The sequence below is a fragment of the Lathyrus oleraceus genome, chromosome 7, assembly GCF_024323335.1.
Source record: "Lathyrus oleraceus cultivar Zhongwan6 chromosome 7, CAAS_Psat_ZW6_1.0, whole genome shotgun sequence".
Lineage (NCBI taxonomy): Eukaryota > Viridiplantae > Streptophyta > Magnoliopsida > Fabales > Fabaceae > Lathyrus > Lathyrus oleraceus.
Genome location: NC_066585.1, coordinates 77,698,482 through 77,719,865, shown reverse-complemented (window position 1 = coordinate 77,719,865; position 21,384 = coordinate 77,698,482). Strand labels below are relative to the sequence as shown.

General features: G+C 34.8%; 1 long non-coding RNA gene across 1 annotated transcript; it reads left to right on the top strand.

Moving 5' to 3' along the window:
• The first annotated feature begins 4,683 nt into the window (after positions 1 to 4,683).
• Positions 4,684 to 5,587, top strand: LOC127101471 (uncharacterized). The gene is made up of 2 exons (XR_007794643.1): positions 4,684 to 5,129; positions 5,272 to 5,587. It is a non-coding gene; the product is annotated as an uncharacterized LOC127101471 (long non-coding RNA).
• Positions 5,588 to 21,384: the final 15,797 nt, after the last annotated feature.

Sequence of the window (21,384 nt, the reverse complement as noted above, 5' to 3'; positions counted from 1 at the left end):
GTAGGAGTTTCTTTCGGATCTACAAACCCTTACATTTAACCTGGGGCAGGGTAGTGTTCAGTTAATTTAACTACACTTTCGAATTACAAGATGAAATATCCCATACAAGGATCAACCATATGACATTCTTCACACACATCCTGAAGTGTCGAAGGAACCATACAAATCCAAACCTATGTCGATTGTTCTTCAATGACCAATGACTTGGCAGTCGCAATTTCAAAAAAAAAATCAAATCAAAAAAAGAGCCCGCTAAGTCAAACACCCTAAAAAGGAGACTTAGGCAAAAACTGGGGCAATCCCGATGGATTAAAGCTTCAACAAAGCGGTCCATGCAAAAGTTAGGGATCAAAACAAAAATCGAAAGAGACAATGAAAGTCTCCGACAAAACAAAACAAGATTCAGTGACCACCATACCAAAATCAAAGGGTCACCGACATCCAAAAAATGAAATAAGGTGGCTGCCATTCCAAGAGACCTTGAATCACCATCTTTATCCTTACACCTACAAAAAACGAATGTGTGTGAATTAATTGGACGTAGGATTGGAGATCATCATGAAGAAGGGGTGGGTTAAAATAAACTTTGAGCCTTATATCCTCTTGTTTCGATAACCATGAACCAGGCCACGTTACAACCCATAAAAGACCTAATTGAAGCAGGGTTTATTCTGAAAGCATACTACATCAAAGTTGCGTAAACTGACTCCCAAAGATTTGCTAATCATCTACTTTGGTATAATATTCTTGTTGTATTTTTCATATTGCTAAATCAACATTACATTTGGACTCATGGTCCACTCATCACACACTATCGCATAATTCCAATAAATGATTCTTTTCAAAACTTGCATGAATATCACATTAAAATTACCATTTCTGAACAAACAGTTTTAACTGCAAGTCAGTACTTGACGTCAGGGAAATTCCAACAATAAGGAACAATCGGAGGAACTTGGACATTCGTTGGTGCTGACCCGAATCAAGACTACCTCATAGCCCATGAATCAGGGGCATGCCACCCAAAAACAGCAGTTGGTCGGAGGAAGATTACTCCAGGAACCAGTCAGCCTGAAATAGTCTCCAAACATCTGTTAATCAGGGGAAAGTCATTTCAAGAATCAGTTGATCTATAAAAAATCATCTCAGGACCCTATTAACCGGGGCAGATCACCTAGAGGTTCTGTTGGCAAAGGGGAAAACCTCTTCAATGTTCAGTCAGGGTGAGTTAAGTCGCTTCAACGCTCATACCGGGGCAAGCTACCTTAAGAGCACAAAAAAGTAAACCACTCCAAGAGTCAGTTAACCAAGGATAAATCCTTTCATAGATCAAAATTCTGGGGCAAGCCATCTCCAAATTATGGTACAATTGCTTTCAAAATCCTTTCGAGGTAAACATTTTGCATAGACCCATCACATTGGGGCAAGTTGAGCCATATAGGAGCAAGTCATCTCCCTGACTTCAAACTGTTCAAGCGCTAGCTTTTTCACACGTCATCAACTGCAGAGTTCAAGATGAGTGTCGGGAATCATGCCATCACCCCCATCCAATAACCTTTTGGCAGACAGAAGCCTTTCTGCAAAGAACCTTCTCTTCCAATACCCACGCAGGGGCATTTTGAAAACCTGCAAATCATTGCATAAATCATCCTCATGCATTAATCATGTCACCTTTCTCTAGCATAAAACTATGCATATCATATCATTTATCGGGCCTAACCCCATAACATGAACCTGACATCAAAAATCCTTGAAACACAAAATCTGACACCAAAGCCCAACATCGCTTGGCAATTCAAAGTCCAGTTCCCGTCTGGCAAACCTTTTTCAAAGTCCAGTTCCCATCTGGCAATTTATTTCAAAGTCCAGTTCTCGTCTGGCAACTTATTTCAAAGTCCAGTTCCCGTCTGGCAATTTATTTCAAAGCCCAGTTCCCGTCTGGCAATTTATTTCAAAGTCCAGTTCCCGTCTGGCAATTTATTTCAAAGCCCAGTTCCCGTCTGGCAATTTATTTCAAAGCCCAGTTCCCGTCTGGCAATTTATTTCAAAGTCCAGTTCTCGTCTGGCAACTTATTCCAAAGTCCAGTTCCCGTCTGGCGAACTATATCAAAAATTAGTTTTCGTACGACAAATCATTTGCCAAATACCAGTTCTCGTCTGGTAAATTATCTCTTAATACCAGTTCTCATCTGGTAGGTCACTTATTTCGATACCAGTTCTCGTCTGGTAGTCAACTATTTTCACCAGTTCTCGTCTGGTAGCCCACTTTAAAAGTCAGTTCCCGTTTGACAAACAAAAACAAAGTCAGTCTCGTCTGACATGTCATTTATTTTCACCAGTTCTCGTCTGGTGACATATCCTTCAAGTTTTGTTCTCATCTGACAGTTCAATATTGTTCACCAATTCTCATTTCGCAATTCCTATTTAAAGTCCAACCTCATTGACAATCAAGAATAAAATCCTACAAAAACATCCAATTACCCAATTGCATTCCCACATGCATCACATGCATCATTTCATGCATAATTTTCCTGCCAAACAGGAAGATTCAAAAAAAAAAACATAGTCCTATCAATCATCAGCATACCCATGCATAAGCACTCCTGTCAAAACGGAAATTTCATAAAAAATGAACAAAATTACTCGCATTCATACATACACATCCTAAATATCCCCAACAATTGCATCCCTTCATGCATCTAATGCATCATCCCATGCATGGCATTGCCATCCAAAGTGAAACATCATACAAACATAAAATATCAAGATCCAGGGTTGTCCATATGTATCCCGGACGTTTCTCATTTAATTCAATAGAGTTATTACCCTGCATGTGCTCGTGGAATTATTTCCCAGCCAGTCATTCTTCAACTTTGTGATTGATAATGATATTCCCTAACATCTTTGCTATCATTGCTCCCCAAGCAGAGGTTACCCTAAAAAGTCTCTTATGAGCTTTTCCACTGCAAAGCATTTATAGTAAATCTCCTCCAAAAGGAGTCTTGTCTAAAATATTTTCCCCAACAGATAAACATCTGAGATACTGCTTCATTTATATGGAGAATCTCAGTTGTCTGTTTGAGATGCTGCGTCATCAATATGAAGAGTCTCATTCAGTTTTTAGAGATACTGCTCTTGTATCCTCGAAGAGTCTTAGATTTAATTAAGGTATCATTCCCTTGTTCGGAATATCTTAATTCTATAAGATAAGATGCTGCTTCGACTCGATACAGAGAATCTTATTTCTGCTGTTTGAGATGCTGCTTCATCAATATGAAGAGTCTCATTCATTTTTAGAGATACTGCTCTAGGTATCCTCGGAGAATCTTAGATACGGTTGAGGTATCATTCCCCTATCGGAATATCTCAATTATATCATATAAGGTACTGCTCCGTTGATCCTCAGAGAATCTCGTGCGTTCAAATCGAGACACTGTTCTGTTAATTATCAGAAAGTCTTAGATACAGTTGAGGTATCATTCCATTATTGGAATATCTCGATTATGACATCCAAGATACTGTTCTGACGATTCCCAGAGAGTCTTGACTGTTTCATTTTACCTTCTAATAAACTTTTTCTTACTGTATTTCTCACTGCATTTTCTTTCTGCGTTTCTCCATTGCATTCCAAAGGACAAAATTTGGGTCTTTTTAGTATTTAATTACCTTCCACCACGAATGTATGAAGACTGTCGTCATTCTTACTTTCTAGTTCAAGATAATTAAATAGGGGCAGCTGTCATACCCCAATTTTGTCCGGGCATATTTAAATTTTCATAGAATTAATTTCATTTTCATTTTTGCATCATATGCATAGCATGACATACATTTGCATCATGAATAAACACCTGAAATGTCAGTCAGAATGAATTTATTTGAGAATACAGAAAAAATCGGTTGAATCGTTAAAATTTGAGGAAAGACTGTATTTTTAATAAATATATTTTGTGCTGACCATTTTAGCATGTCCAATTTAATTTTTCGAGGATATTTGTTCCCGACTTTTATTTTCTTAATCAAGATATCATTTGAACAAATTGGAATTAATTAAATAATTAGTTTGAATTTATTTTTATGAATTAGAATTAATTACATAATTAGTCTGAATTTGTATTTGGTGAATTGATTTTTATTTTCTAAAATAATTGCTAAATATCTTATAATTTTCAAATTTTAAAAAAAAAATAATGAGGATTGCATTGGATCCCCTCCTAAACGGTAACACACGTGTAGCTCCTCACATCTCTCTGGCCCACGTGACACACCTCACCCACTAATAACTTCCCACTCAATATTTCACACTCACACTTTCTTCATTAAAAGGCCTCTCTCTACTGTTCGTAGTCTGGCTAAAAAAAAAGAGAAAATTAAAAAAGGAAAAGAGAAGCAGAAGGCCTTCTTCTTTTCCATCGCCCTCACCACTCAACTCTCAGCTCACAAAACCCTCTTTCTCTCGCTACACTAAAAACCCTCAAAAGAACCCTTCGCATTTTCCACGCCGGAAACATCCGCACAACCCCACAACACCGTAAACCTTCAAAATCCCAACCTTCAATCTTCATCGCCTCCGCTCAAACTCCCACCGGCGAAACCCCTTTGCAACCCAGCTCAGCCGTCAAATCCGTGTCCACCACCGTAAACCAGCATCTTCGCCATCTTAACCGCTCGCAACCCATTCAAAACCCTTTCCGCCGTCAAAAAACGCGAAGCCCTTCATCTTCTTCAAACTCAACCGTCAAAACCCCACCACCAGCAAATAAACCTATCGCGCGTCACCACCAACATCTCAAAGACCGACCACACCACTACCGCCGCTCACCTTCCTCAACAACCTTCACTCCGCCGCTGAAACCCACAAAACAACCTTCATTGTTCCTCGCCGGTTTTATCCTCTTTTGTTAACCTCGCATCCGAGATACCGCCATCGTGTCGGTAACTTCGACTCAACAGAAGCTGAAGTTCCTGATTTACTTACTGATATTTGGCTTCGAGTTTACTGCAGAATTCTTCCAAACAACAAATCAAAGTCCGCATTTCTATAATTTCCAAGCCGTGTCCAAGGTCGGTTCTCACCATTTCCGACGATAGCAAAGGTTGACGCAGATCTCGCCTTCGCCATTCTCTATCCGGTTGGTATTCGACTTATATTTCGGCGAAGTTTGGTTTTTATTATGTTATTTCTGTTCAGATTTTGGGTTCTAGTTATTTTGAAATTTGATTTTGTTTTTTTTGATTATTTTGGATATGGAACTGTTATGTTTGGAATGTTAGCATTAATCCTGGGAATGTTAGCATTAATCCTGTTTCAAGGCGGATTCGGTTTCCATGGCAGCATACTCCGGTATTGTTTGGCCGAAGGATACTTCTAGAAATATCTTAGTTTCTTCATAGAAGTTGAAAAAATCAAAGAATTATTATTTTTATTTTATTTATTTATTTTTAGTATGTGAAATTTCGTAACTGATGGTGAAGTGGTGTGTACGTTGAGTTTTGCTATGGCATTCATGTACCTTGGGTTCCTTTATTCATCATAGGTTGTTATTACATTGTTTGATTAATAGTTTTCATAATATGGGGTTGAATTTTAGTGTTGTTTCTAAAGAGCTCAATGCTACAAATGTGTACTACTTCTATATGATCATGTTTGGGCCAATTTATACATGTGATAGATGTTTAAATTGCTGCCATCTTTCTTTATCATTTGAAAATATCATAAACAAGTTGGGGATGGCTGTTATTCTATTTCATTACGGTATCATATGAATCGGTTTTCCGGTCTGTGGATTCGGCAATTTTATGCCGGCATACCGCCAAACTTCAATAAATTAATTGTATGATTTCACCGCGTTTAGAACTCACATACGACATTTCAATTTCATGGTCGTTATGTACAAACCGGTTCCGAGCACATATTCATCGTTACATGCTGATTAAATCAATGTTAATTCCTATTTTCTTTCTCTTTTGGCTTAATTAATTGATTAAAACTTGATGAGTTTAATTTCTATTAATCAATTTTAATTAACTTAATTATTTGAATTAATTAAATAATTTTGATAATTAACTTTAATTAATTTAATTAATCAATTTAAACAAATTTTAATAAATTAATTTTGATTAAAAGAAATTGTTTAATTTCTCCCACTCTCACAAACTTCACATTTCAAAAAAGAAAAACTATTTCATGTCATCATCATTTCACAAACTATTTCCAATTTTATTTCAATATCAATTCATCATCCAACACAAACCAATTTTAAAAGCACAAATCATACAATTCTCGATTTAATATCGAGCCCATTTTTAAACACCCTTGTAAGTCGATTGCTTCTAGCATCGCCATCAACCTCACATAGCTTACTCTTGGGCTTCCTTACAATGAAACCTACTTGGTTATTGACTAATCGAGTAGATGAAATAATACACAAAATAAAATTCATTTATTCCTAAACATGAATTCAAATCATTTTTCCAAACCAATTCAATTTCAAAAGAATGTTCTTTTTTAAACATAAACTTGGGATGAAAAGGAGATAGGAGGCGTACGCCTTACTATTTCTCAATTACTCGAATAATTGGCGTACGCCATATTGCACGAGTTCTTGTCACCCGATTAAATCTTAAATCACAATTTCAAATCACTTTTCAAAATCAAATATAATTTCCAAATTCAAATCATTTCAAATCATAATCATTTCTACAAATTCCAAACCCTTTTAATTTCGTATCTTTGAATGAAAAGGAGAATAGTGAGCATCCGCTTCATTATCTCTCGATTATTCGAATAATTGGCGTACGCCACATTGCTCGAATCTTCGTCATCAAATTAAAACCAATTCAAAATACAAACTAATTTCGCAAATCAAATACAATATCTAAAAACATATCTTTTACAATTTAAACTTCGGATGATAAAAGATGAGAGGCGTACGCCTCGCCACCTCTCGATTATTTGAATAATTGGCGAACGCCATATTGCACAAATTATCGACTTCCGACTAAAACACGTTAAATAAACTTGGATTAGGGAATAAGTGGCGTACGCCTCATTATCCTTTGAATAAGCAAGTAGGGGGCGTATGCCTCACTACCGTGCATATTCAACATCCACAAACAAACTTTCAAAATAATTCGAACGAAAAAGGAGTAGAAGGCGGGACGCCTTATTACTCCTCGAAAGAATTGGACGATTGGTGAACACCACATTGCTCAATCTTTCGTCGTTCTCCAAAAAAACATCTCAAACGCATCAAACTAATTTCCCGCCCCCGAGCGAACGAAACCAATAACACTCAAACACATCAAATCAACTCGTCACCCCCGCGTGACCAAAACCCTTTCAAAAGAACACTGTCAATCCTTTCTAATGCGCACAACAAACCAGTGCTAGAGCCTCCGCCGAGAGTAGACAAGCCAGCGTTTAGCCTTTAGAACGCCGACCTACACAGTCGTTCATCAAACAAAACACACCAAAACCGTAGTTCCCCGAACTACGAATGCTCTGATTTCCTTATTACACCATAAGGATACGTAGGCAGGAGATTGTTGTATCTTCGCGAGCACACTAATAAAAAACCTCCCATTTCCCCCTCCTGAGGTCTTCACCCATCTCTATTATCAACTCTAATTACTAGAAGAAAGCAAACAACATTTAACTAACATTCAAATAGCAAATTAGACTAAAAGGTTCCCGTTGAGTACAACGGACGTGAGGGGTGCTAATACCTTCCCCTTGCGTAATCGACTCCCGAACCCGAATATGGTTGCGACGACCATTATTCTACTTTTAGAGGTTTTATCGATATTTTCCTATCCCTTTATTAGGGTAAATAAAGTTCGGTGGCGACTCTGTTCGAACTAAATTTTTCCGCGACCATCGCGAGGAATCGCATTTTTCGAGGTGCGACACTTGCCTGTGGAACTCGAGCATAAAGATTATTGGGCTATCAAGACCCTTAACATGGATTACACAGCTGCAGGTGAGAAAAGAATTTTGGATATCCATGAACTAGAAGAACTTAGACTAGATTCCTATGAGAATATCCGTATTTATAAGGAAATAACCAAACAGTGGCATGACAATTGAATTACAAGGCGAGAATTCAATGAGGGTGACATAGTCCTTCTCTTTAATTCTCGACTCAAATTATTTCCAGGCAAACTTCGTTCTAGATGGTTTGACCCTTTTGAGGTCACAAGAGTTTTTCAAAGGGGAGCTGTGGAAATAAGAGGTAAAACCAATGAACCGTTTGTTGTAAACGGGCAGCGACTTAAGCACTACCACAATGTCGAAAATAAGGATTTATGCATGAGCTACAAATTAGAAGAGTTGCCCGCTCTTTCAAAAGATTAGCACCATTCCAATCAATGTCGACCTCCCGACATTAAACGAAGCGCTACGTGGAAAGGCAATCCACGACCTTTAATTTTTATCTTTTCTTTTTAGTTGTTTTCATTTTTATTACTTTTGATCTGTCTTTTTTTATTTCTTTCTATTTTCTATTATTATTATTACTATTACTATTATTAGTACTACCACACTCAAATGCAGTACCTTTTACTAATAGTATAACCTTTGTTCACTTTCAGGCTAACATAGATTAGGATAGCTTATCACTAACTTAGGAGTATGGAGCATGTTGACAATATGGAGGTTGTATTTATGAGCGAAAATCAGAGGCGCCGCTTTGACATGTTAGCACATAGGGAAATGACACTTTCTATTTATCCAGATTAACTGACCCTGACCACCTTAGGACTGAGAGACAGTGTTATGTACCTTCTAAACCAAGTAGGTTGGGATAATTTTGCTGTGAGGAAGAGGTATAGCCAATACCGTAGGCTCACCCTTGAGTTCCTAAGTTCCCTTTATTATGACCTTAACAAAGGAATAGGATTTGGTAGAGGCTTGGCTACATTTAGGCTTTTCGGAATCAAGTACCGTTTTACCCACTGTGAGATGGCTGAGTTATTAGGATTTTCTAGTGGCCCTGATACATATACCATTACCTCTGATGATTCCTTTACAGACCTAGACCTTGACTTTTTCTAGGGAACCATAACCGAAAATTATCATCCTAAACCTCACACCATATTTTCCGAAAATATCCACAACCCTGCTATCTGGTACTTTCATAAGATCCTGGCCCATACCCTGTTCGGTAAGGAAGAGAACATCACCGTTGTTTCTAGGGACAATCTTTTTATCCTGTACTGTGCTTCCCAAGGAAGACAAGTGAATGGTGATGCCTTTATGTTAGCAAATCTAGACAAGATTGTCCGAGAAACCCATAGTACTATTATCATCGGTGGGTTAATAACCATGATTGCTGATGTTATAGGCTTGAGATACCCGTTTAAGTGTTTAAATGCTTTTGGAGGTATCCGTCCCATGCACTTGAACTTCTGTTCAACCGTGGCATCATTGCCAGTTTAGGACCGACGGAGTTTGAGATGTTAATTGATAGCGAAGTAGTTAGGAATTTTACACTGCCAAACCATGAGAAAACCAATGTCCACAACCGCGCTAACTGGTTTTACAAATTAGAGGGCCAAAGTGAGTCTCCAACACCTCCTTACAGCCCTCAACATTATGAGAACCCACAAGCCATTTTTCCTGATGCCGATTCACATGCCTCTGGTGCTCATCATGTTGTTCCTCATGTCGATTTCGACACTACTATACATGCTCTATAATCTGAAGTTAATTTCATCAGAGGAGAAGTCAATTCTCTTCAAGTGGATCTTCGTATTATGGATGTTGTTAATGAGCAGTTCAATCAGGTCTTCCAGCAAGTTCATTCCTTTAAGCGCTCTTTTGGACCGAAGTGATAGCTAGTATTGATTGATTGTACTAGAGTTTTCGTATTTTCTAGTTTAGTATTTTAATTGTCATCGGTATTTATCCCTTTATTGTTATTTTTCAGTTTGTGTTTACTTTACAGTCGATATATCGACGTGAACTGGTGTTACTCCTACCTTTAATTAATGTACTTTGCATTTCAGTCGATTATTTAATCGCTTATTATGTTCATTCCTACAAACTTCATGCTTTTTAATTATAGCTATTAATTTTAAATTAACAAATTTATATCCTTAATAGAATTTACCTGCTTTAATCTTTAGAAATTGCCAAAATTGCAAATTTTAGGTTAATGGCGTTCGCCATTCGCTTCGAATTTAAAAGGCCCTGTAATTTAGGTAGATGGCGTTCGCCATATGCCTAATGGCGATCACCATATCAGGAAAATATTTTCCTCTCTCTTCTTCTCCCTTCTACGCGTTTTTCAAACCATTTTCAATTAAAACCCTTGAACTTCCTACTCTAAACAATATTAACTCAAACTTTTCAACTACCAACCACTTCACTTCTTCCCAATCATTATAAATTTACAACTACCCACATTCTAACTTCATAATCTTTTCCATTCACTCCTCTCTTCTCAAAACACCATAACACTCTCTTCCTATTCCTTTTTCCTTCATTCAAAAACAAAAAAAAATGCCTTCTAGAGCTGTTCGACCAAGAGGAGATATGGACTACATGGGGATTGATTTCGCCAGGGGAATCAATAGAGAGAATTAAAGGAGAAGATACCACAAGCTCTTCAAGAGGGACACCTTAGCAACACGATACCCGACAATGCTGCTCTTCGCGATTTAGGTTCATCTGACAGTATCCATTGGATGCTTAACAACTTAGGTATGTCTCATTTTCTTACTTTAACTAGTCCTACATTATCTGACTTGCCTACGAGTTCTTAAGCTCTTTTCAGTACACCACCCCTATAGGAGGATCCTGTATCACCAGCACTGCATATTTTAGGATGTTCAATAGAACTTACACTATTAACCAAGACCAACTGGCCGATTTACTTCTGTTCCCTCATGGAGACGATTTTGAATGCCAACACCCTTTAGAGAGCGATCGGGAATCCAACACTCTCGACTTTTGGCAGCAACTAACGGGAAAGACCACCACCAACTGGGAAGGCCTTAAAGCTACCGCTACCCAAAACCCGACCATTCGATATTTGCACCGTATTTTAGCCAGCATTATTTTTGGTCGAGAGAATATCGGAAACGTGAATTCTAGAGACATTTTTTTCTTATTTATTATGCATTGTCTGGAACAAAAGTTAACCCGACACCATTCTTACTCGCACACTTCCAGTCCACCAGCATTCGGACTAGAGGTCCTATTTGTGTCGGAGGGCTGATTACATCCATAACCCTTACTTTAAACCTAAACACGGAGTTGGCTACGCTTGAGCCATTAGAGAATCCGTTTACCGACCTTGATTATTGTTGTAGCATGCGCCTCATTAAGAGTAAACCTGACGACAGGTATTTTTTAATGATTAGTAATCGAGAGGCTAAGGGAGTTACTTTACCTTGCGTCTCACGCGTCGATGTGCGAATGAGCACTAATTGGACTTTTGATCTTAATGCCCCCGAGCCCGATCGCATGGAGAAAGATGCTCCCCACAGTGGCACCCATGCATACACCGCACCTGCTTCTCCTGACTCTTTTACAGGTACCTCATCCGGATATCAGCCCTGCGAGGAGGATGACTATATCGCCATGAGGACAACTTTTGATAACGTCCTAAGTGGGCTTAGACATCGGAATGATGCCGAGGCGGACCGTGATGTCCTACTTAGGAACATTCAGAGGTAGCAGGAGGAGAAGAGGGTCTCCATTGATTAGATCAGATAGACTCAGCTTGACTTTGTCGAGTAGACCGATCTCAACATGGCTGACCTAATCGAGAATATGAATGGAGTGCATATGGAGGTGGTAGGTATGATGGAGTACATGCAGGATGTGCCCAATACTGCATTTGGTATATGAGGTTTTACGCGACACAGAGGCCGCGACCGACATCATTGAGCCCCCTACCAGGTTTCACTACTCCTTTCTTCGCCTTGCACTGAAACATTGAAGACAATGTTTGGTTCAAGTCTGGGGGAGGAGCTTTACCGTTTTCTATTATTTAAGGTTTTATTTTCATTATTTTCCTACTTATTTATTTTTAGCTTTTGGTCGAGTCATACATGTGATGTCGAGTCCTATTGAGTGATACCTTTTTTTTTATGTTTTGTTTGAAAATTCCCTTAGATTTGACCCCCAATGATGAAATTTTTTGTTCTGATTCAGTGGCATGACACACCTTTAGTATAGTTTGTTTCTCATTTTTAGGCTTTGTTTGATAGACTTGGGAAAGTGTCGATAATATCGGTACCGTCCTAACACCCTAAATTCCTTAAGTATGCGACATTGATTTGAATAACCATTATGCCAATACCTTAATTCTAAGTTTCTTTAAGTAACCCCTTGAGTAGTTTATACTAGCAGTCAACACCATCCTAAAACACACATGAGTAAGGAAGCTGATGCAAATAAGTGTATGATCTCAAGAAAAAAAATACATATAATGAATAAATCCTATGATAAGATTTGTCCCTTCTAAGTTAGGTGATCTCCACCCGATCATTTATCCCTACGGTACGAACTCTTAAAAATTCAGTTGATACTTAAGCAAAATTTGCTAAGTAAGTGCGATAAAATTGAAAACGAGATCATAGTCACTAACATGTTCACCTTCCTTGAATTTGTACGGATAACGAGCTTAATGTGATTGGGCTAGAATGAAAAAGAGGTTGAAGAAGAACAAAGAATGTAGGTCGAGTTATAATGGCATGCCTCAAAATGGTTTTGCATAGGGGGAGTTTTTATCTGTGAAATGCGGATGCGTATCACCATGATATCCTTGTTATTGATATCTAGTACCTATTTATCGAGAATTAGCCTAGCAGTCTCGTACTACTTATAATGTCGTCATGCCTATGTTTCAGACATTATGTTAAATCGCTTATCATGTGTGTTGGGTGATTGCATGAGGACAAGCAACAGTCTAAGTGTTGAGGAGTTTGATAATTAGAAATCGTATCGTGTTTTTAGGCTCATTTCACATGTTATCCGTATTTGTTTTTATGCATTTTATCGCCTTTTACTTTTGTTTTATTTATTTTGTAGTTGTTATCTGATTTCATTGGAGTTTTGGAAGCCTCGCAGAATAGGAGCTAAAAAGGAGCGAAAGAGTCATTTTTGACCATTCTGTGCAGATGGCGTTCGCCACCTGGTAGATGGCGTTCTCCATCCCCAGTGCCCGCCACGTCATTTAAATATTGAAGGAATGGCGTTCGCCATTCCCTTAATGGCGTTCGCCATTATCATGCAGTAACAGAACTGCGCTAGTGGGCAGTTTTGGACCGTTTTTTCTCACCTATTTTCCCTCCACTCTCCCTAAACGATCAAAGGGAGTTATGAGGACTCAAAACCTCTATAAATAGGACTGTGGGAGATTTTTGGAGGCATCCAAGTTGTGCGGAAGTTCTGTCGAATCGCGTTTTAGTATTAAGCATAAATTCACCTATAAAAGTGACGATAACTCACATCGAGGGATTGTCACACTTATTTTATTTTATTTTTCATTGTACTCTTGGATCAAGAACAAACCTGCCGTTATTTTCAAGTTCAAGTTAATTTAAGTTTTATTTTACGCAATTTCAGGTTCTTTTTACTACTTTTGATATTTGTAAGTTTTACTATTTTAATTACTTGTATGCCATGCTGCTCTTAGTTTTGAATGCTCTGATTATGTTGTACTCAAGTAATATCATACCTTGCTAAATTATTCTGAGTCTTGCGTATGAGGACCGGCGTTACCGACGGGACTCGGTAGAAATATTAGGTGCGAATGTATGACTTAACTATGTTATGGCTTTAGTTTTCAAATGTATGTTTTACTGTTTTGGCACGAGAGTGTGAGACAAACCAAGGTTCAATCCGATAGCGCGAGAGTGTAAGGAAGGGACTAGATAGTGGAAACTATGCATCGATCCTAAAAACAACGAGAGCGCTTTAGGCATCATTTATGATCTCATTTACTTTCAAAATACACATTCTAATTAGAATGAGCGAGCGAGAGCAAAATCCTGTGGTTAGGAGGTGTGACCTTTGTCAATAGCGCGAGAGTGTGAGACGAGACCTTTAAGTCGATATTTTCTACATAACACAATAGAATAATATTTAGTGCCCAAATTCTAACTAAGCCCTTAGGAACGCGGAATCCATATTCCGGACTCATTTGTTATTATAACTTTAAAACCGTTAAAAATTAGTATTTTCATTTCCGTTCATAATCTTATAATCTTTAGCCTTAGCTTTGCACTACAACAATAGATAACATTAGCTTGACCGTTAGTCTCTGTGGGTTCAATAATATTTTAAAACTACACGATAGGATGTGCACTTGCAGTCATCATCCGACAAACACACCCGTCACGAACAACTGTGACCTTCATGTCAAATTTTTAGGTAGGGACCTGAGAATTTTTCTAACCAGTTTTTCTTCTAAGATCTTTTCTCCCAAGGCACTAGAATAATTAGCTATTTCAATAATACTCATGTGAAACTGATGAATATTCTCATCATCTTTCATCTTTAGATTCTCAAATCTAGTGGTGAGGAGCTGAAGTCTACACATCTTAACTTTAGATGTGCCTTCATGAGTAGTTCTGAGGATCTCCCATGCATCTTTAGCTACAGTACAAGTGTTTATCAACCTGAATATATTTTTGTCAACACCATTGAATAAAGCATTCAAAGCTTTGGAGTTTCCAAGAGGCAGTTCATCTTCTTCCTTAGACCACTCCTCTTCAGGCTTTAGATCAGTAGTAGCCTTCCCATCTTTTCTATTCACGACAGGATGTTCCCAGCCCTTGATGACAGCTTTCCATGTCTTGCTATCCATAGATTTTAGGAATGCCACCATCCTTGCCTTCCAATAGTTATAGTTGGATCCATCTAAGATATGAGGTATGTTAATAAATCCTCCTTCCTTGTCCATGGTACCAGAAAGTATCTTCCTTGAATCTCACACAGAAATATAGTAGGATGCCTGCTCTGATACCAATTGAAATTCTGGTATGCAAATCCTATATGTCGTACACGATGTCAGGACACCAGGGTCAACATATTATAATCCACCGCAAATAATGTTAGGATCTAAATAACAGCATGATAGGAAATAACATAAGAAGTTGTTAACCCATTTCAATGCAACGTCACTTACATCTGGGGGCTACCAAGCCAGGAAGGAAATCCATTATCACAGAATTAGTTTGAAGTTCTGAACAGCTTCAGGTTTTACAAACTTCTCACCTAATCTTTACCCGTAGATGTTTCTTTCTAAGACTCTTCTAGATATGAGACCCATCTCACTCCCCTTCTACCATACAACAAATTTTAATAGAAAAATATAATCTACCCTTGATTAAAAGCTTTTGAGGGATTGACAGTTACAACTCAATAAACCAAGTCAAATTCAAGTATCAAGGAGATGCTCGAATGGCTCACACAATACAAAGACACGAAAACCTAATTTGGACAATATTCAACACTACTTCGATATCATCTTAGGTTTAGAAACAATATATAAATAGAAGTGGAGAGACATGGGCTTCGAGCTTGATTCACAACAGGTCCAAGGAATTTGCACAATCTTCTACAAATTTGATTTCAATCAGATTAGATGTTTTCTAAAATGTTTTGACATTTTTACTTCGTAAACAAGTCAAGGAAAAATAGTCTTTTGCTTTTTAGAAAACACTCTACATATTTCGTGAACTAAATCTTTAGAGTATCTTCAGATATACTATAAAAGGAAACAAATCTCACAAGATAATAAAATAGATCACACTCAAATGTTGAACCAACATGTCAAGACATCTTGTTCAACATTTGACAACAATACTTGTTTTTCTAAAATACAGTCAATCACTACATATCAGACCTAACAATTGTTATTATTTAAATAAATTCTCACCCCTTCTGTTTGAATGTTGCCTTTACATGGGAATCATGCATATACTCAAGAGTAGAGACACTGTTCGAGTGGAAGTTAGCTCCTGGAGCTATTTCTTTTAGTTTATTCATGTTAGCTTTGGTTATGCTCTAATATGTAAAATTGGGGGACAAATTATTTATTTTGTGTTGAAATATCCCGAGAGACAATGAATGCTCTCGTATTTGTTTTATGTTTTGGTGTGATATCATTTGGAGAAGACTCACGAGTCGATGCTTTAATTTTGTTATGAAAACTATTATGAGATTTTAAATTGGTATGTTTTTTTATTATGATTCCGCTGCGAAGATATTCAGATGAGTTCGATATCGTGTAAACATCCTAAGTACAAATGTATGTAGTAAAATATTTTGTTTTTAACCCGTGTTACAGAGCAGACTATGATTGTTGTGAGTGACACTCTATGTGATTGTATTTTGTTAATTAAATTCTTTGATAAATATGTGATGGTTTTTAGGGTGTTACAACTTTCGTCCAATATCTTCCTATAAAACGTCGCTTTGTTGTTTTCACTCTCAAGCTCGGCGCTTCCAATCTGGGACACCTCAAACCCGTCGGTCATAAGTGATTATGTAGTTGCATGTGGAAACTGCATACCACTTATTTCTTATACCAATACACTTTACTTTTCTGATATTTGATAGAGCGGTTGTTTGAGATGAATATTGATAGAACTAGCTGTGCAATCTTATTCAAACTGACTAGTAGAAGTTGGAGCTCTTAAATTCAGAATTTAATCATGACTCTCATCATAATAATTCTTTGAGATACTTGGAACACAAGAAATGATATCAGGTTTCAAAATGGTAACATTAACTTTGATACAGACATTCTTCATGTTAAACAATTGGTCTATGTGGAATCTCCTTTCAAGGAGCACATGTACTCTTCGATTCACAAGTTTACAATTATTAAATGATTTGACATCAAATGTCGACCTATTCTCACACCTATAATCATAGAAATTAATTGGTGTTTTCCTAGTCATAATTGGATTAAGTTCAACACATATGTAGGTTCAAGAGGAAATCCTGGAATATCAACTTGTGGTGGTATATTTAGGGATGATTTAGGAACAATGTTTGAAGTTTTCTCAGTTAAGATTAGAGTTTGCACCTCCTTTTAAGTTGAATTGCATGAAATCATGTTCGATATCAAATGCACTAACATAAATAAATGAAGAAATCTTTGACTTGAAATTGACTAAATGTTGATCATTCGTGCATTTTCTAATTCGAATATTGTCCCTTGATATTTTTTGATTAAATGAAAGAATATTTTACACACTATATGCTCATTTAGGTTCAAGATATCTCACATTTCCAAAGAGAAAATACATGTGCAGATAAATTAACCAATGCAGTTTTTTTGTTGTTGATTATCATACTTGGTGAGATTCTCTTTCTATTTGTAATGTAAAAAGTTTTTTTTAGAGAAATGTTGAACATGTCCAACTACTATTTTTATTAATTTTTTAATAAGTTAAGTTTTACATCCTTTCACCATTTTTCTTTTTTCTTTTTTATTCAATAAATAATCTTTATTAAAAATTTGATATTTCTGTATTTTTTTAATATAACAATTTTTTTTAGAATTATTGAATAATTGTTTTATCAAAGAATGAATGGAGTAATTATTTTGAGACGTGTGAATATTGTAAATAAAACACTTTCTCTATGAAGAATAACGAATTATATACATTATTTAAAAATATATATATATATATATATATATATTTTATTTTATTTTACATTTATGAGGTGTGGAAAACATCAATAACAAATACTTTAGCTTGGTAAAATTCATATGTCTTTTGACAACTTTATCATATTTCTTTTGATCTAAGTGCAATAACTTTAATCGACTTTTATCTTAAAACTTAATGAGTAACATACTATGTTTAAAGAAATAATTGACACACTTACAATTTAATTGAAAAAAAAATAAAAAAATAAAGATATTTAGTTGTGAATGCAACTTGTTAGATGTTTTGAAGAGTGACTCGCACATGATTAATTTATGTAACTGTGTTTTGAGAATATTCAATTTATGAAAAAAAAAATTCAAAATAAATATATAATCATATAATTATGATTATTATTAGTATTATTTAATTAAAAATAAGTAATTTTTATTTATTCAAATTGATAAAATATACTTTTAAAAAAAAATATAAATTTAACAAAATATAAAACAGATAAAATTGCGAATAAACTCACATACCTAAGTTTTTAGCATAAAATGACAAAATACTTACCTGCATATAACAATGCTTTCAAATAAGACAAAATTATCCATCTTATTCGAATATGCAATTAATAACACCAAAACTATTTATGGGATATACATTGAATTTAAATCGAAGATGATTTATTAATTTGAACCAATAAATACTGTAATAAGATGGGAAAGAAAACAATTTTGATAACGATAACAAAACAACAAATTCACTGAAAGAATACAAACAAAAAATTAATTAAATTAAATTTTATTTAATTTTATATTTATGTATTAATGTAAATAAATTTTTAATATTTATAAATAGATTAAATATATTTTTAGTTATTATAAATAAGTTATAATTTAATTTTAGTTCAAAAAATATTTCATCGATATATTTTATCATTCTCTCGTTAACTTCTCTTAATGGAAGCTAATGTGATATAATCACATATACTCATGACAATATATGTGTGACAAATATTCTAATATGACACACCACATGATTTTTTTTTTATATTTTTAATATTAATTAAATATATATTGATGATAAATCTGTCACTAAATTCGTCCATAAGATAAATATGATATTTAAGTTAATTTGTGCAATTAATATGTAGCAAATTCAATCTCTTAAATCTTTAATATTTTTCATCTTAAAAAGATGTTTGTTTCACTTATAATTAAATCTTTCTTCATAATTCTTTACATATAAATTTATCAATTTGCAAGAATCTTTCTCAAAAATTAATTTTTAACATGAGATGAATTAAATATTAATGTTTTAACCACCAATTTTTCGTGAAAGGCAAACAATGAAAACTTTGGTTAATCATTAAATTTTGAGTTAATATTGGATTTTCCATGTAACACATATTAAAGTATTTGCAAAATCGTGACATTTCTATTGAGTTTTAATTTATTTTGATTTTTGGATCGAAACATATATAAGTGAATTTGTTTCACGATGAAGAAATAACATAAACATAGGCATACGCGTGCCATTTTGATCTAATTTTTTTCCGATGATTTCTATGTCGACAAATAAAGAAGAATTCTGAAAAAATTTAGTATTGTGGTGATGCCTCAATCTATTGTGATTTTTTATATCAAATGTTCAAGAGACAGAAACAACAAGAAAAAATAGACATATACATCGTTTTTTTTAATTGTTTATGCGAATTTATATGACAAAAAGTAGAAAGGAAATGCAAATTTGCAAAGTATTCCTAGGATACTTTAATTTGTTTCAGCTTATTTTCTTCGTAAAAAAAATTAAAAATAAACCGAGGCTTACTAGAAATGCATCAAAACTTTCTAAATCATTTCTATTTGTTATGTGAAAAATTTATTCAAATTATTAGTTCAGAATTCAACTATAGATAAAGTTTTCATTGTGTTTGTTTCAAAGAAAAGTTGATCCTTACAAAATTTATATTTATATTTAATTCATGCCACGTAACAAAACTCTAATTTTTGTAATAGATATTCTTATAAAATGATAAACTTCAACATAAAAAATTATATAAAAAAATCTAAGTTTAATTCATTACTAACATCTCTTTAAAATAAAAAGAAATTGAAGATTTAAAGGATTGAACTTGCTCCTAATTATCTACGGATTAGTTATAGATTAAAATGTTTAAATATGATGATCATCTTAATTAACATTAAAAATATAAAATATTTAAATTTATTATATGGCAATGTTAATGTATTTGTCATGTTGATATTGTCACTTGTATGTTTATTTTTTAAACACTTCCACCTAACATGCCACACTAGTTTTTGTTAAGGAAAGTTAACATGAAAAACAAAAATGTAAATAAAAATATTAAAAAGACTATTATTTAAAAAAAAAATAGGGATTAAAATTGAGTTATATTATATTATGGAGACTATAACATATAATTCTTTAAAAATAAACATTTTTTAAAAAATAAAAATCTCTAGAAAAATAAAATCAATATCTATAAGGATAATTTTAAATCAGAAATTACAATAAAGAGATAAAGTTATTTTTCAAGAAGGGCGGCTAGATTAATTTAAGATATTGTATACTAAAAGATATAAAAAGTCGTATTTAAAATTGTACATTTCATTTTTAAAAAACTAAAATTTATTTTTTACAAAAATTAGTACTAATTATAAAATCATTAAACTGAATTTTATAACACAACTTAACATTACTCTATAAATAAATTGATAACTCTAAAATTAAAGCAAAGAAGTTGAAAAGTACGAGAATTAAGAGTGTGGCATGAAATAAGCAAGAATAGAAAGCAATGGCCCACACTCCAATATATGAGGTAGGAAAACCATGGAGAGAAGAAAAGGATGTGGTGGGTTACCAACCACCCAGATTCTTCTTATTACTTTAATACTATTTTAAATTTTAACGCTTCTAGAAACAACAAATAACTAATGTGGGAAGGTGAGGCTTACCCACCATGTTTGTAGAAATTGACATGGCCGGCTCAAAATGACATAGCCACAAGAGGTTGCTTAAGCTTTGAAAACGACCATTTTGTGTGTATGAAAGATAGACTTATACACAAAAAAAGATCAATAATTATCCATTTTTTTGATATTTAATAAACTACATTGAAGAGAGTAATATTTTGAATAGTTAAATATAATATATAATCTAAAATGATAAAAAAGATTGTGTGATGTTTTTTTTTAAATAAAACTTGTATTAAAAGGAGTAGAACGAGTACTCAACCATACAAGTGAAAAAAATACAAGAAATATCAACTGAATCAAGGTCTAAAACAAGAGAATAAGTCAATGATTTACAAGACAATTCATTGGGGATGTACACCAATCGGCCCAACAATAAACCTATGCACCTTTGGTTATAGCAACAAATCAATTCCAAGCCAACACTTTATCCCTATCAACCACCTCAACTACACGAGCGCTCGCTCCTTGAAATACAATCTCATTTCTGCTCAACCAAACAACCCAACAGACTGCAAGCCACACCAGGATACGAATGTTCTTATGTACTCTACCTTTGAGCATAAAATCGAAACTAATGTAATTAGTACCCGTGGCATCCAACTCGAATTGAAATGGTAAATCCAACAACTTGTAAATTTGTTCCCAAACTTGAAATGCCAGTATACAGTCAAAGAAAAGATGCGGGTAAAGATTCTTCATTGACACAACAAAAGGGACAAACTAAATTATGGGATACATTGATGATCCCCCTATTGGCCAAAGCTAC